A 15,386-nucleotide genomic window follows, 5' to 3' on the forward strand; every position below is an offset into this window, starting at 1 on the left:
TTTCTTAGAGTATTTTGATTCAATTGGTTTTTTATTGGATCATTTTGGTTCCGGACTCTATATATTTTAGGTTTTTATTCCTTTGAAATGAAGAAGGTTGATAGGTCTAGTAAAAAATAAAAGATTGGTTGTGAGGTTGAACTTCTTCACGAGGTTATTTTGAACTTACCCATTCTTCATTTTTTGGATGCTATTTGTTCCAGATAGTCGATTTCAACTATGATGTGCATATATATTATAGATGGTAGAATAGTTTGGGATAGATAGTATCATCTTTTGTATGTTTTAATGTAATTCAACTCAAATAAACGAACCCAAATACCTCGAATGAATGCAGTTCCAAATACTCTCACTTCATCCACATATTTTCTTTGTTAATTCTTTTTTTTTTCTCTTGCCTGTTTATCTTGTCTATGTTCAACAACTTTAAGAGTTCTACCGTCACGCCCCGAACCATGGTCTGAGCGTAACACGACACTTGGTGTCTGACTACATGTGATCGAGCGAACCACCTGGCTGGCTGAATCAACATGAGGTATATACTGAATGGGGAAATATACCTGGTAAACATGTTGAGCTGCTGAGATATCTAACTGAATAACCATAATGCGGAAAAAGTCTGAACTGTAAGAACTTCACCAACATGGCTAACACAAAAATTTGCTAAACACTGATTAACTGTTGTTCTAGTCTATAAAGCCTCTAAAGAATAATGAAGTACTGATTGATTACCGGGACAAGACCCCCGGCATATCTGACTGTCTAAAATACTGAAAGACTGTAAATAAGATAAATGTCACGACCCATCTAGGGCCGTGACGGGTACCCGGGGCTAGCCACCGAGCACCACTCGTTCTACTACTCACCTTACTCATTTAATGTTCTTTTATCGATTTACATTTAGGACATAAGAAAGTCACCTTTTCATTTTGAGAACACAAAAATACTTTTGTATGCATAAGCCTCTCGGCCATCAAAATAATATATACATGTACATGAAAGCATCTCGTGAGACCATCTAACCCACACTGCGCATCTACGAGCCTCTACTGGAGTACTGAACGCAAGGACGGGACAAGACCTCGTCATGCCCAAAATACATGCACATGACTATATACACAAAAGAACAATCATAAGCACCTCCGTGACAATGGAGTGCTTCTCAAATCAGTTGACAGCTGCTACGAATCTGGGCCGAGCTCTCCTCCCTGTCTACCTGTGGGCATGAACACAGCGTCCAAAGAAAATGGACGTCAGTACGAACATTGTACTGAGTATGAGAGGCATAAACAATGAAATAAGACAATGATCATGGGAATGATATCAATATGGAACATCTGAATCTGACTGTCAAGTATAAAGAAAATAAGTCATGCATGCTATCTTACTCATACTCATCATCTTATCATATATGCAAGATGTATAAGCTGCCCGTCCATATCGGATCGGTGTGATAATCAATAACATGAGCCCGCGTCCGGGGTAACATCTCATGCCGCCCACTAGTGGTGTCTGCCCATGCCATCTGGCCATGGTGTATCGCATAGCTACCCGCCTTGGCGGTGACTGCCCGACCAAATAGGCGCGGTGTAATAGTAATATTATCATATGCTCATCACAATATGCTTAGCTTATCATATTACATACTCTATCGGGGTGACGTAAGGTCGTGATCCCCCGATTGCATTATGGAACAATCATGGACATTCTGCCTCACCTTGAAGGAATTAGCGTATAAGGTGAGTGTAAGCGATGAATAACATCATTAGACTTTTTGTACTTTAACTCATTACCTTGTGTAGCTAAGTATAGACATAGGCTCGTGGATAAGAAAGTAGTTACACTATAGGATTCATGCCATTAGAAAGAAGGGACTAGCCTCACATACCTTTCTCATTTAAGCAATCTAGAGTTCGTTTATTCTCCTTCAATGTCACGCCTCTACCTTCAAAAGAGGATTCGTAATAACGTTAGTTAATCAACTATAAGAACGCACTACTATTTCTAGAGACAATTGGGCAGCACTTCCTTTGTTTACACTACTTTTCCCATATTTCATACCAACTTCCAACACCCACAACAACAATTACAATATGGCAATCAACAATCATCATTCATATACAATGACCACGATCCACCATTTCTCTTCATTTTTCCCACAATTATAGTAGTGGGTTCGCTATCATATTTTCTCATGTATCACACTTATCTCATGGTCTACATGTCATTTATAACGTATTCATACTCACCACACACTAACATTCATGATTCAATACAACTACCATTCACCCATGGCACTATTCACTCATTTATGACCCATTTGCTATGCTTTTCTATAATTCGGGTATCTTGACCTTCCAATACCTTAAACAACATGAAATGGTCATGAAACTTACCTTAGATGATGGTTGAACAAGCTTTGAATGGATTTACTCCTCTAGCACCAAAACCCTACTTCACTCATTTTTGGAACTTCTTGGTTTGGATGAACTTCACTTGAGTTTCACACACTTTGTTTCATGGATTTAATGTTGTTGATCATTGATTTCCTTGTTATTCTTATGGTTGAAGTGTTTGGAGAATTTTCTAGAGAGTTCCTGAACCGTGTAGGTGAGAAATGAAATAAAATGAGCTTAGGGTCCCTTTTTAATCACTCAAAATCTGATTTTTAATGAAAAACAGTCGGGGTGTACTGTTATAACCCATATTTCCATACATTGAGACGTTTTAAAATAAACGCGACAAGTTAAGACAAGATTATTTTAAGGCGCGAGGTAGAGACTTTTAATTCCTGATTTTGTTTCAATGCACAAGTTGCTTATAAATTTTATTGGTATAAAAATATTATTGGAGATTAGGGGTAAATTAACCATGATTAGATTATTAAGTGGGATTAAAAAAAAATTGATCACTTCATTAATTAAGCCTAAAGGGCCATGTGGGCCCCACCCGAATTTATATAAAAAAAAAAAAAAAAAGTACCAAAAATCTGAAAAGTAACAAAACATAGTGCAATGTGAGTCACAAAAGAAGGGTGTACGTGTAACACCCTTGGAAAGAATATATAGGGAATATGGCATAGTGCAAATGACATCTTTTAAGTCATTTATTAAAAAAAAAAAATCAGCTACCAAGAACTAGTAAACACATCCATGGCTGTGCACGGCTAGGTTGATGATTAAAAAAAAAAAAAAAATCAGTTTGTTGCTAATAAAAATTCTAAGGAGAAGACAAGGAGAAGGAGGTGGAGAAGCAAGAATAAGCATAGGAATTTAAGACACAAATTGAAGCCAAGTATTCAAGGTAAGAATTGGTTATTTCTTTTACATTTAGAATGAGTTGGATGCATTGTGAATAGGTATAAAATGGTGCATGTTGGTATTGAATGTTGTTGTTGAAATTTAAAGTTAGCCGTGTGAAGGGCTTATGTGAAGTAATGTTTGAATTTCTTGTACATGTATTAAGGATGGTTTGAATGTTGTAGTGTGTTTGAAAGGAATGAAAATTTTGGAATTTTGTATATTTGGTATTGAAGCCGTGTAGGGGCTGATTTAGGAAAATTAGTGGACTGATTTAATTGATGCTTTAGTTGTTGATTGTTATGGACATTGTGGTGTATTGTTTGCATTGTAAACATGTGGGTTTGATGTGTAAAGGAAATGCTATGTGTGATGAAGGAAAGCAGTCCAATTCGTGGACTGTTTTGGATTTGAATGTGTAAATAAGTTTCATATGTTGATGTTGGAACTGTGGGCTGTTTTGAAAAAAAAAAAATATTGTGGATTGTTGGAAATATTATGTGAATTGTTTAGAATGTTCGAATGTTGTTGGTATGGGTTTGGGTTAATAATCGAATGTACGAACGATATTGTGGTTTGAAAGTAAGCCATTGAGTTGAAAAATTGGAAATTTGTCGAATGGTGTAAAAGAGAGCTACTAATGTTGTTTTGCCTTTCGGATTGATTATTAATGATACTAGGTTGGTTATTGTGGTTGTTGTTGTTGATGTTTGAGCGAGTTAAATTCTCGGGATGACCTATTTACAGGGGAAATGCTGCCGAATTTTCTGTAGAATTGAGAGTTAGTTTGGAATGAATAATTACTTAAGTGCCTATGGCTAACATTGGATATTCATGGGCATATTTGTAGACCTTGGGGAGCCCGAGTCGTAGATTTGGATTAGCGTTAGATTGGCTAGCTTGGAGTGCGTACAAGGTATGTAAAGCAACCTCCTTTCTTTTTGGCATGTCTTAGTTTTACAAAGGCTAGATTAGAGCCTTAAGGAAATTCCAAATCCGAAATCCGAGCATGTTATGATCCTTATATATTCCTTGGCACTCTTATGTATGATTTGATGAAATATGAACCATTATGCCTTTGAAATAATTGAATTCCAAACTTTGCATAAAAATGTGTTTTAAAGAATTTCGAACTATAAACGTCATATCTTTCACGGCAAGGCTCGGATTACTTCCATATTTTTGTAGGAGCTTATATGGAATATGATGAGTATATTTTTCATAGGCGGGCCCGACTCGGGTCAATACCCGTCTGTGGGTCCCGCGACTTTCCTTTATGTAATTCAGACGACTTTTGAAAGAATTTGGTATGATTATCATTTCGAATTTCAAGTATGGTCATTTACTTATATTTGAGTCTATGATAATGATTTTATGCATATGGTTACTCATGACTCTGCTCGTGCGTTCTGTTATATCTTTCGCCGGTTCTGTTATCGTGGGCACTTTGATATACTCCGGAGTTATGCTGTGTTTATGGTTCACCGAGCTACTCGCAAAAGAGGGTCGGGTTCCACATATATTTGGTGTTATGATGTGTATGGCGTTATGTTGTGATATGTGACGGGGATACGGAGATTTGAAACATTCTGGTGTTATGCTGTGTTATGGCGCCATCGACGGGCGGGCGACCATATTCTTCTGTACCCTACGCATGACTTACATATTTTTTTTTAAAGTAAATTTTTTTTGATATGTTGGATTTATACTTATGTTCTGTACTTCTACTTCGTTATGCCTCAGATTTGTTTTCTGTATTTTCTGCTTTGCATACTCAGTACATATTTCGTACTGACCCCCTTTCTTCGGGGGGCTGCGTTTCATGCACGCAGGTACAGACGCACAGTTTGGTGATCCACCTGTTTAGGACACCCCTTCTGCTATTTGGAGTGCTCCTCTCATTCCGGAGCTTATACTTTTGGTATATATTTGTTAGTACATTTGTATATATTCGTTCATGGGTACGGCAGGGCCCTGTCCCGTCATGTGATTCTGTCGGTCTGTTTAGAGGTTTGTGGACATGTTTGTGGGTTAGGGTCTTTCTGTATGGATGTATGTACATGTCGTTTGGGCGATCCCATACGCCGAGGCGGCCGGTCCGCATATGTTGTTTGGGCGATCCTATACGCCGAGGCGGCCGGTCCGCATATGTTTATATATTGCTTGGTTAGCCCTGTGTGGCTTTTGTTGGTATTTTCTGCGTGCAGGGTATATTGGATAGTCCGTAAAACAAAGGAAACTCTGCCGAAATTTTTCTGGAAATTACCTAAATTTAAAATAAAGCCTTGTCGGCTTCCGCCATATACTAGAATGAGTTGATAGAATTTGAGATAATATTTGATAGATGTGTTTGGGTGCCCAGATAGGGCACTAGTCACGGCCTACGGTGTTGGGTCGTGACATGTACAGTGGCCGTAAACCCAGTTTACGGGCCGTATACTGGTTTACGGTCCGTCCTCCACGACCGTATTTAAGCATATCAAAACCAGAAAGGCATGCTGGAGATCATGGCAGTTTACGACTCAGTTTACGGACCGTATTTCAATTTGCGGTCCGTATTCCAAGTCGTTTTTAACCATTTGAAGCATTTGACAGAAAGTTAATTTTTTTGAAAGGTTGGAGGACGATAGCAGTTTACGGTCCGTAAATTACTTTACGGGCCGTATTCCACTTTACGACCACTGGGTCAATGTGCAAACCTGCAACTTTTCATTGTACGTTCGCGGGGAAATTTTCGAGGTGTAACAATAAAGCCCTGAAGGAAACTGGGGCTCACCAAGCAGCTGATACGAGAATACTAGCGAGCAGATCCGTTGTCCTGTAAATCAGTACCTGGATCGTGAAAGCAAGCCCCAGACAAAAGAGACGTCAATACATTTGAATTGTAGTGGTATGCAAAACCAACTGAAAGAATAAATAGTTGTGGGGTGCTTGGGAAAGGGCATCCCAAAACAATAAACATGAACATACTGAAACTAAAACTGAAAACATACTGATAGTTGAACCGAACAAGAGAAGTATAGTAATAGGTACACCCTGTTCTGAATATGAAATCACCCGTTTTAACTAAATTAATAACTTGTGACCTCGGGCCCAATATAAATGCATAAATATGTGATCTCGGCCAAGTAAGTGCGTTAGTTTGTGGCCTCGACCAAGTATACATATACATAAGACTGTGGCCTCGGGCAAAGATACATATGTTCAATATTCAACAATTTATATTAAGACACCGAGAATCATACTGAAATGTATATCACTGGAATACTGAACATTACTATGCTGAGACATGTATTCATAAATTGATTTTGGAGTTTAAAGCATTAACTATTCATAAGCATACTGAGGTTTCATGACTGAGACTCATGGGATATCAAACACGAGTCTATACTGATTACGTACTGAGTTCACAACATTCTGAATGGCAATCATAAACGAGTTACGATTCTATATTGCATAGAAAATAGGAGTTCTGAAACTCTCATGAAACTAAGGCTTAACTATATTTCTGAGGCAATTCGTAATAGCCATAAAAGAACGTGGCGTGGGGAGAATCATAAACATTCCCACACGTAGAGAGTTGGCCTTGCATATCTCAATTCCGGCCTTTAAGCGTACTATGACATTCGTCATCCCTTTCGACTTTAATCTATAGCAATATATGTCACAGGGAATCAATATTAGTAATAATACTCACTAGTATTCGTACCCGCGCGATGCGCTGTCAATATTAAAATAAATTAATTATGCAAAACTGTTATCTTATTTGTTTGAGCAATATCTAAATGATTTAATAAAATTGTAATCGTAATTTTGTTTTTTTATGCAATGTAGCCCAAAACGAAAAGTCTATGAAATCAAAAACTGTAATAGCTTACCAGCACTGATATGTACACCAACGTAATAAATACATAACACATATCTCAACGTGCACTCTTATCAATAAATTATAACAATTAATATACATTTTCACTTTAATTTATAAGTTAACATTTATTGTAAAAATCAATGCGAATAAGTTTTTACCATCAAAGACTAACTTAATAAGTACACATAACTATAATTAGTTCTAAAATTGCTTCAATAAAATTACAACATTATTGGCAACTGATATCTTTTGTTAAATAGTCTTCTATTTCTGATATTTATACATAAACTCCATGTACAAAGGAGGATTTATCATGAGTTTCTTTACATAACATGTTATTTAAATTTGAATTTAGAAGAAAATTCAAATATTATCCTTGCAATATTCATTCAAAGAAGTGTCAATACCTAAAATGCTTCTGTTTTTTTAGAATGGTCTTACCTCTTTTATGTATTCAATCAAGAAAGTATTGATACGCTTTGATTACAATTTTGCAACTATACTTCCTACATATGTTACTTAAGCTCATCATTTTTCTATTTCTCAATAAAGCGAAATAATACATAGATATAAAATGCATAGAACTGGATATCTCTCCCGAAAATGCACAACATAGATATGATATTTACGCTTTGACCAACTTTACACACTCTATAGTTACAGTTGCAAATCAAGATACTGTACACATTAGATGCTCTCAAAGTAAAGAAAATTCCCACCCACATTAGTTGAGAACTTATTTTATGTTTAAGAAATGAATTTTCATAAATTAAATGGCAGCATCCCTTCTAATACTTCATATTTCATCATTAATCCAATATCTCAATAAACCACTCAACACTTTCAAAAATTGCCACATAATCTCTTCATATATGCACATCAAAGTTACATGAAAAACTATTCTTTAGCATAACTAATGGTCACCAACAACCAATTGAAGCATGTTAGAGAAGAATTAATCAACAAATCAAACATTTAATCAACATAAAGTTACAAAATTCAATTGCGAACTTTATAAATTCATAAATAGAAGACAGATTGGACAAGCATAGATCTTAGTTAACCTGACCAACTCATTTATGAACTCAATCCATGTTGATCCGATTCTTTAGCATAACTAACGCTCACCAACAACCAGTTGAAGCATGTTAGAGAAGAATTAATCAACAAAAAGTTACAACATTCAATTGTGAACTTCATAAATTCGTAATTATACAAATTGGGGATTACCATTTATACAGGAGATGAATCCAATTAAATTAAAAAAAAAAAAAACTAACTGATTGAAGATCACATAGATGTTCCTTTCCCTGCTTTTAAGTTGGAGTATAGCAGAAAAAAAGGGCAAAAAGGAAAAAGGATTAAGCAACAGAACCTACGACAAAGTATATTCTGGAATTCCCCGCAGTGAATTTGATGAGTTAATCAACATGATATGACAATTTTGTAGAAGTTCAAATTTAGAAGTTTAAAAGTCAAAGTTGACATTACATTAGCAATGATACTAATAATGTTATATTGTATAATTGTGATTTTGAATGTGTCCAAAATATTAACGGAACTTTTTTCTCGTAATTTGGCCAATACTTTTAATAATATTTTAGTATTTCATTTGCATGGAGCAATTAAAATTTCATTCTCTTTTATTTTTTTTTAATATAAAACTTTGAGTTCTAATTTGGAATTACTTAAATTGCTTACATGAGATATCTGATTATATTTTTATCGTGTTGCTTGGAATTGTTTCATTGTTTAAAGTTTTTATTTTTGACTTTATCTATTGATATTTCAATTTCTTGATCTTTATTCCAGTTTCTTGATCTTAATTCCAGTTTCTTGATCTTATCTAAAGTATGACTTTTGTCATTATAAATCAATAAAATTTATTATATCTACACTAAAATTTACTCTTTTTTTTCTTCTTTTTCATTCCTTGTCTATTGATATTGCAATATGAATTACTTAAATTTATTACATTATTATGTAACTTTTTTATTATCTTGTTGTTTATGTCTTTGCCTATTATTTGTTATATTATTCTGTAACTTTTTTATTATCTTGTTGTTTATGTCTTTGCTTATTACTCCTCTTTATTATAAAAAATAAATTTCACTTAGTATTGAAATTAATTTACTTTTATGTTTTAATTATATTGTTCAAAATCCTCGTGTGAGTTTTTATTAGCTTGACCTCTTATAGATATAAGAAGCCAACAAATATTCTTCCCAAGATGAATTATCGTTTATAGAAATGAAAAAAGTTGGATCATAAAAACGAAAACATTTTAAATATAAGAATACACAACCAAAAAAAATAAAAAATGGAAACTATACCACTAAAAAAATCTCACCTTGCCATGACCCTCCGCACTGACTCCGATTGTTTTAGTTTATTCCTTGTTGTAGCTTTTGATATTTGCTACAATTATTCATCCATGAGAAACAAATTAATAGGCCACTGTTAAATAAAAAATAATATCTATGTAGCAAAAGAAAATTTTATTATGTGTATGCATGTAGTGCTAATTGTGACATCCTGAGGCTGAGAGAACCCAAGAAGATAACCTCTGATGAAGAAGAAACTGGTTGTATCAATTTCTTCAAATATGGGAGAAATGGGGTAGTTAATGTGCAGCAAAATGGGGGAATATGGGCAAATGCCTTCATTTAACCACACTCAATTCAAGATTCAAAAATTAAATTGGGGTAGTCAATTGGCAGCTTTTTTAATTTAAAATTTACAATTTTTTGTAACTTCAGATTTTAAATTTTAAATTAATTAAACTACTTTAAAAAAATTGATTTAATGTTTTTCTATAAGACTAAAATTCCAACAACTGCATTGATATTTTAATCATCTATGTAATAAATAAGTAAAATTAACATATCAAACTATATGATAGTTAAACGCCATAGTGATTAGCAAATTTCGTATTATGTGTTATTGCTTAAATTCATAAAGTAATAAATTCTAATTAACGTGATTAAATTGAAGACAATGGAAGAAAGAAAGAGAGCGTATGTTGCGGCAATCTTTTCACTAATTTCAGCATCTTTTTGTCAACTGGCAGTTTTTTTTTTTTTTTTTCCCACCCATTTAAGAGGATTTATATTGTTTCTACACTTCCCCTCCAGTGTGACTCGAACCCAGGACCTACCGGTCGTGGGTGGAGGTGCTTAACTACTGAGCCATCCCTCACTTGTCCAACTGGCAGTTTTGTTTTTATCCTTGCAATTTTTCTTTTTTATGTAACTTCATAATTTTAAATTTTAAATTAATTAAACTACTTAAAAAATTTCAGCATCTTTGTCAATTGGCAGTTTTGTTTTTCTCCTTGCAGATTTTTTATTTTTTATTTTTTTTATGTAACTTCATAATTTTAATTTTTAAATTAATTAAACTACTTAAAATTAAATTTTGATTTAATGATGTTCTATAAGGCTAAAACGCCAACAACTGCATTGATATTTTAATCATCTATATATGTAACAAAATAAGTAAAATTAATATATCAAATTCTATGATTAGTCAATCGCCATAGTGATCAGCAAATTTCGTATTATATGTAATGAAATAAATTCTAATTTGACTTTGTTAAATTGAACAAAATGGAAAAGAGAAAGCGACCGTATGTTGCGGCAATCTTTTCACTAATTTCGGGATTTTTTTGTCGATTGACAGTTCTGTTTTTACCTTTGCCGATTTATTTTTATTTTATATCTTTTATTTTTTTATTTTTTTTATGTTCCTTTTAAAATGAGAATTTTCTGGTGATGACACTTGTCATCATATTCTTGCATTGCCTCTCCTATTCTATATAGATAGATGTTTTGGTCATCTATACATTTTATCAAACACCTTGTGAGCATAAAACTCCACAACTTTCATTAATAGTGTTTCTTCATCTCACAACCCATCTTCTTGCTTCTAGATGATTCTACCATTTGATGTAGGTACTATTAACATCATTCTTATCACCCAATAGGTAAACAACACCCTTAATCAACAATCAACAATCAACAACTAACAACCCAAACCTATAATCATTCATGCTTTTCTATCAAACCCATCAACTCATATATGATGAACTTAGAGTCTATAATCATCAATATAAAACTATGATCAATTAAAGGATGAAGATATTACCTTTTTGACGTTCAATTTTCTTGAATTCGAATTCCAGGGTTTTGTCGCTCAAAATGATGTCTCAATCGATTATCGAAGGATTTGAAGGGTTTAATCATGTTAGAAAGGTATTGGGAAATTGAAATCCACTTAGAATCATTGTTAAAACTTATCTTGAAGTGTTCTTGAGGCTTAGGGCGAGTTCTCTTTCTTTCTACGATGTTTTTTGAGTTTGGGGGAGCTAGAGAAATAAACCCCGACCTTAAATATATGTTAAAATATGAAATTAGGAAAAACCCGACCTGTGTGCTGCACGCGCGTCACGCAGGGCTTTAAGTGTCAGAGAGCCGTCTGACGCGCGCTAGGCAAGCGTCGCACAGGCCCTCTGAGATTTAGAGAGGCCTCTGGCGCGCGCTGCACGAGCGAGCGTAGCCATCGCTTGCGTGCAGTGTGTGTCGGCTTCTGTGTAATGTTTTTGTAATCTGCATAACTTCTTGTACAGAGATCCATTTGGCCTGATCCTTATATGGAGGGAAATGTCTTTCAACGGGCTACAACTTTCATTAAGGAGGCATTTCTAAATTCTCATCTAATCAAGGGGTTATGGTTACTTGAAGTAAGCCCCTTGGCAACTTACTCGAAAACATGCTAACCTTCTAGATTCCATTATACTCTCATAGTACGAGTCAAGAATTAGCCCGAAGACTCGAGGTGTTACGTCTACTAAAAGTTTTAGAAGCTAAATTAATGTTACCAATATTTTTTTTTTTGGTAACACTGGCCTGGATTTAACTATATTCAATTAGAATTCCTTTACTGAAATATTTGGGCTATTAAATCCATTATAACATAGAAATAAGGCATCATTGATATATTTAATTGTAATAACCCATATTAAATTAGGGGTTATTTTGGTATTTAATCAAAATAGAAAAAAATAGAAGAATTAAGTGATATTAAATAAAAGAAAAGGAGAATAAGAGTGTGAAAAAAAAGGCATTAAAGGGAGATAAATGGGCTAAGCCCAATGAAAAGAAATACATAGATAATAAAAAGGGAGATGGCAGCGTGAGAAATCAGAAAGCTGAAGCATCACAAAGAAAGAAAAGAAACTAGCAACAGAGGAAAAGAAAAACCTGTATGAAAGAGGAAAAGAAAGGGAGAAAAAGAAAGGAAAAGAGGGGATAAAAATAAGAACTTTCATCCCAAATCATCAAGGTAATGACTCTAATCTTTTATTTAAGTTTATTACATAATTATGGGTGAATCTTTATGGTGAAAACATGATGATATTTTGAGGAATTGAGAAAGTTTAGCTCTAGGGTTCTTCAACCAAAATCATTGATTTGAAAGGGCAAATAGCGTCGGATTTTAGACTTCTATATATCGTTGGAATCCTCTCGTTAAGGCCTTTCCGAAAACACAAGTCTTGTCAGGTTTTGAACACATTGATCATAGAGCGTTTTCGTCCTTTAAAATTTGACTTTAACCGTTTAAGCCTCTAAAAATATAGAAGTGGTTTACCCTAAGGGTTTTGACCATTCTAAATCCGTTTTTGTGTAGTCTGAGGCAATCCGGAGACTCGAGAACGCAGTTTTGATTTATTGGGAAGTGTGCTTAAATTGTGAATTTGAGGTAAGTGAGACTTTAAGCTTTGGGTACTTGCTTTTCAAAACCCGTTTTAAAAATATGTTTTGTCTGCCTGGTCCATGTATTGGAGCGAGCGTGTGCTTGGCAGAATCGGTAGTCCTTAAGGCCAACCGCATATACTTTATTTTCAAATAATCCAAAACTCTCTTTATAAATTATTTTGTGATGTGCTATAGGTGTGAGCCATGATATTGGGGCATTGTGTATGCTTCCCTTAGCATTGTGTATGCTTCCCTTAGCATTGTGTATGCTTCTTGACGATATTGAGGCATTGTGTATGCTTCCCTTAGCATTGTGTATGCTTCCTGACATATTTGGCACATTGTGTATGTTGCCGTAGATTCATGGTGTTGATTAATTCTTTAACTGCCACTTATGACGGTTCGTAGTGTAAATTGTGATGAGATATATAATATACTTGATAAACAATGGTTTGGACCTTGGTTGCTATTATATAATGATTTATTCATGTGCATAATATTTTTGTGCTTGTTGTGTGTTTGTATTTTCTAACACTTTTTCCAGGGGTATTTAAAGTGGCGGGTCGAGGATCTTACTGAGTTATATTTAAGTATAGCTCACTCCTTACCTGCATGTCCATGCAGATACTATTGGTGACGACGAAACTAGTAGCTCACGAGTTTGCTAGAGTTGATTTATTGGTTGAGGTGAGCCGCCGCTTTGTTCGTGGAGGCTACCAAAAGTGTCTTTATCATTTATTTATTAATGTTTTTTTTTTCTTTTGGGATTTAAAAATCCAAGCCTTTTGTAATTCTCTTAGATGCTCCATGGTCTAGTGTGGGATTTTGGCAAGAGTATTTGGTTAATATTTTGAGACACTAATTATCCATAATTAATTATTATATTATTTGAGTGCTTATTTAATTTGGTTCCTGCTGCAAAATTATAATTAAGATATGAAAATGTGGTTCGCCTGGCCGGTGATGTGTGCTGGGTGTCAATCACGTCTAGGGGGTATTTTGGGACGTGACATTAATGTTATCAACAATCTCAATCTTTTTATGTCATATAAAGTTACTGACAACTTTTTTCTTACTTTCTTGGTATTAAATAAGTGGATGTTGTTTTAAATCAGAATTTATGAATATTTGAAAAATGTGCACAAATTTTGGTCTGACGAAGAGTTTTTTTTTTAAAATGTTTTTTATTACATAGGGACATAGGGGGTAGGGGAAATGGGAAGGGGATTACAATGTAGGGATTCGAACCCTCACCAACAAGGTGAAAGTTCAGGTAACCAATCAACTGAGCTATTAATTAAAGAGTTTGATTTGTTCTTCCTCTAATATTGTCTTGTTAGTATTTAAATTATTAGAATTGCTTGTCACAGTAGAAATGGACAAAATGAATTAACGTTTTTACTCTTTTCGCTTTTTCTTGATATGAAGAATGAGGAAAGAAACAACTACAGAATTATTTCTCTCTTGGTCTAACAACAATTTTCTTTTTCCTGTTTAACCAAATAAGACATTTCTTCATCTCATCTAAAATTTAACTGTTAGACAAAATACCCTCTTTGTTTCGCAAACAATATTAGATGTAAATCTATTTTGACAATTTTGTTCATTATTTAAACATCAACTTGAAATAGAAATTTTAAGTTGAAAAACAATTGAAAATTAGATTTATTTGTGTTTACCCCTCAAAAGAGAGCAACAATTGAATTTGTACGCGGTTTAAAGGATATGGGATTAGGCTTGTTAGCAAGATAAACATATAATCGAAAAGTAAAGAATAATGTGGTAAATTAAAAGGATAGCATGTATAACGAGTGCAAGCAACAGGTCCGAGTAGAAGAAGGATTTATCTCCTTTCTTGGACTAAAAATAAACTAGAAGTGACAAAGCTTTATTGATATCGAGCCTTTGCTATGATATTCTCAGAAGTGTTAATTGCTAATTCAGACGATGGAGATGCCCTCTAATGGGGTTGTTACATATGTATTTATACTGCCAGTGTCCTACACTAATTGAATGACACAAGCTCCAACGTGGGCAAATGATTCCGAGTATATTGGACACGTCTGTTAAGGGCGTGATTCTCGGAGACAAATCCGTGAAAGATAAACTACCTTAGATTTGGACTTATCTTCTTGGACCCCTTTTGAGCAAGCTCGGTTTGTTCCCTCCCTCTGCTCAGACTGATCCCCACCAATCACCCCGTATGACCCTGTTACACCTCGCTCTTTTAGTGTTACACCCCGTACCTCGGAGAAGCACTGGTTAAATTTGAATGTAAGTATGTCGAGCTATGGCTAGGTAAAACAACTTTGGAGTATGAGGAACGAAGCATTATTAAGTATATTGTTTAAGTAAAGGATGAATTATGATCTTGTAAGTCATAACCGGGAAGGACAACCTTGGAACCAAAGGACATGACCATTGTCAAGTATGATTAGTGATAAATATCATGTATGGAGAGTT

The 15,386-nt window shown here is 34.5% G+C and overlaps 1 long non-coding RNA gene across 2 annotated transcripts; it reads left to right on the forward strand.

The window, feature by feature from the left end:
• The first annotated feature begins 2,696 nt into the window (after positions 1–2,696).
• LOC132610447 (uncharacterized) lies at positions 2,697–5,585 on the forward strand. 2 transcript variants are annotated; one of them, XR_009571156.1, is made up of 3 exons: positions 2,697–3,303; positions 4,047–4,215; positions 5,132–5,585. It is a non-coding gene; the product is annotated as an uncharacterized LOC132610447 (long non-coding RNA). The 2 variants fall into 2 exon arrangements; XR_009571157.1 differs by having other exon boundaries at positions 4,150–4,215.
• The last annotated feature ends 9,801 nt before the right edge of the window (positions 5,586–15,386 follow it).

This window comes from Lycium barbarum, chromosome 9 (genome assembly GCF_019175385.1).
Source record: "Lycium barbarum isolate Lr01 chromosome 9, ASM1917538v2, whole genome shotgun sequence".
Lineage (NCBI taxonomy): Eukaryota > Viridiplantae > Streptophyta > Magnoliopsida > Solanales > Solanaceae > Lycium > Lycium barbarum.